Genomic DNA, 2,500 nt, shown 5'->3' on the forward strand with positions numbered 1-2,500 from the left:
CCTCTAGCGACCGTAATGTGTTTCTTTTTTGTCGCTAGTTGGCGCCCTCGGACTACCGTAATTTCCACAACGCGTCCGTTTTGCCATCGCATTCTTCCCTGCGGCACTGCTTGCTCACAAATTTTTTTCTTTTCAGTATATATGAGCGAAGCAAACATTTACCTGGAGCATCAGCCTTCCGCTATTATTATTATTCCGCTTAAACCTATTCCTACTGCAATGTTCAATGATCAACTCAATTCCCGACGAAAGACGGTCTATTCTGAGTTACCCAAAACGGTGACTGGCAGGTGAGTGCATTTGATATATTTCTTTAGCGTTTGGACGTGTGTGATTCAATATATTTTGTATGACACTCTGTTACATTGGCGTAATTGAGCTCTTCAATTTAATTTAATTTAATTTTATTTTATAATTTAACAATAACTTTAATTGATAAATACGTTGTCATTGCCTTGCATTGACTCACGTAGCTTTGCAATGCTGCTTGACGATTATTTGATGATTTTGTTGTATGACATATATTGTTATGATTATATCGATTAAAATTGTGCACTTTGACACTGTATGGCATTAGATTAATTTTATAGACTTTTGACTTCGAAATTTTTTCAAGTCGATTCACACCAAAAAAATGTTAAGTCCAAACGCCCAGGTCGCGCGGATAGCCCTCACCCGCCGCGGATTTTCCCAAGTCGGAAGAGCTTTAGCCGCGAGTCGGTGTTTGGACTTTAACTTTTTGTTGGTGTGATGAGACTTGAACATTTTTTAGAGTCCAAACGACCAGGTCGCGCGCATAGCTTTCACCTGGCGCGGATTTTCCGAACTCGGGAGAGCATCACGCGCGGGTCGGTGTTTTGGACTCTGAAAATTTTTCCCATCCACTCCAAAAAATGTTAGAGTCCAAACGCCCAGGCCGCGCATATTCTCTTGACCGAGCGCGGATTTTTCGACCTCGGAAAAGTTTTTGCCGCGGGTCGATGTTTGGACTCTGAAATTTTTTCAAGTCTCGACAAAAAGTTAAAGTCCAAACGTTGGGAAATATTTTCAGAGTCCAAACGTTCGAGTTGCGCGCAGTGCCCGGCCGGGGCGCGGTTCGGCGGCCACGGCAAGCGGCCACGCACCTTCCCAAACTCCAAATCCGGCCGCGAGGTCGCGCGATCCCGAGGCCGTTCTGGGGTACCATGGCGATGCAGGATTCTGTGACTACTATGAGGGAGCAGGCAGTCGTGTGAGCGAATGCGCGCGCGAGTGCGAATCGAAGCAGAATCGATCTCGGTTGGCGTCGGGCACGATGGGCAGATGTAATGCTGTTCGCGCGGTCGCCCATGCTTAGCCGGGGTTTTGAGCGGTCTGTCGGATCCAGTGGCAAGCTATCGGCGTGCCTCGGCGCGAGTATTGCACTCGAATCGCCGGGCAGCGTCCGGAATCGACGGTTTTCGGAGCTCGTGCAAGCCGCGAGCGTAGTGTTTGAGTAGCGATGTACACGGAGAACGTGTGAAAAGAAACGCGGGGCGCCCGTCGTCCCGCAGCAGCCTCGTTTGCTGCGAATAGCTACCTGGTTGATCCTGCCAGTAGTCATATGCTTGTCTCAAAGATTAAGCCATGCAAGTGTAAGTACGAGCTCTCGTACAGTGAAACTGCGAATGGCTCATTAAATCAGTTATGGTTCATTTGATCGTACGTGTTACTTGGATAACTGTGGTAATTCTAGAGCTAATACATGCGAAAAGCGCCGACTCACGGAGGCGTGCATTTATCAGACCAAAAACCGACCGGGCCTCGGCCCGTGCTCGTTGGTGACTCTGGATAACTTTGCGGATCGCACGGTCTTGCACCGGCGACAAATCATTCAAGTGTCTGCCCTATCAACTTTCGTCGGTACGGTATCTGCCTACCGAGGTTCTTACGGGTGACGGGGAATCAGGGTTCGATTCCGGAGAGGGAGCCTGAGAAACGGCTACCACTTCCAAGGAAGGCAGCAGGCGCGCAAATTACCCATTCCCGACGCGGGGAGGTAGTGACGAAAAATAACAATGCAGGACTCTAACGAGGCCCTGTAATTGGAATGAGTACACTCTAAAACTTTTAACGAGTATCCATTGGAGGGCAAGTCTGGTGCCAGCAGCCGCGGTAATTCCAGCTCCAAAAGTGTATATTTAAGTTGTTGCGGTTAAAAAGCTCGTAGTTGGATTTTGGGCTCGGGCCGTCGGTCCGTCGCAAGGCGTGTACTGGCGTGCCCGGCCTCACCTTCGGTTCACCGTCGGTGCTCTTGACTGAGTGTTGGCGGCGGCCGGAACGTTTACTTTGAAAAAATTAGAGTGTTCAAAGCAGGCGGTTCGCCTGAATAATGGTGCATGGAATAATGGAATAGGACCTCGGTTCTATTTTGTTGGTTTTCGGAGCGCGAGGTAATGATTAAGAGGGACGGACGGGGGCATTCGTACTGTGCCGCTAGAGGTGAAATTCTTGGATCGGCGCAAGACGAACAACTGCGAAA

General features: G+C 49.2%; 1 non-coding gene across 1 annotated transcript in view; it reads left to right on the forward strand.

Moving 5' to 3' along the window:
- Positions 1-1,555: 1,555 nt before the first annotated feature.
- The window catches only part of LOC143472549 (small subunit ribosomal RNA), a 1,808-nt gene continuing 863 nt past the window's right edge, over positions 1,556-2,500 (forward strand). The window contains exon 1 of the ribosomal RNA XR_013119898.1: positions 1,556-2,500. This exon is cut by the window's right edge and continues 863 nt beyond it. This is a non-coding gene — a ribosomal RNA (small subunit ribosomal RNA).

The sequence above is a fragment of the Clavelina lepadiformis genome, unplaced genomic scaffold (genome assembly GCF_947623445.1).
Source record: "Clavelina lepadiformis unplaced genomic scaffold, kaClaLepa1.1 scaffold_243, whole genome shotgun sequence".
Classification (NCBI taxonomy): domain Eukaryota; kingdom Metazoa; phylum Chordata; class Ascidiacea; order Aplousobranchia; family Clavelinidae; genus Clavelina; species Clavelina lepadiformis.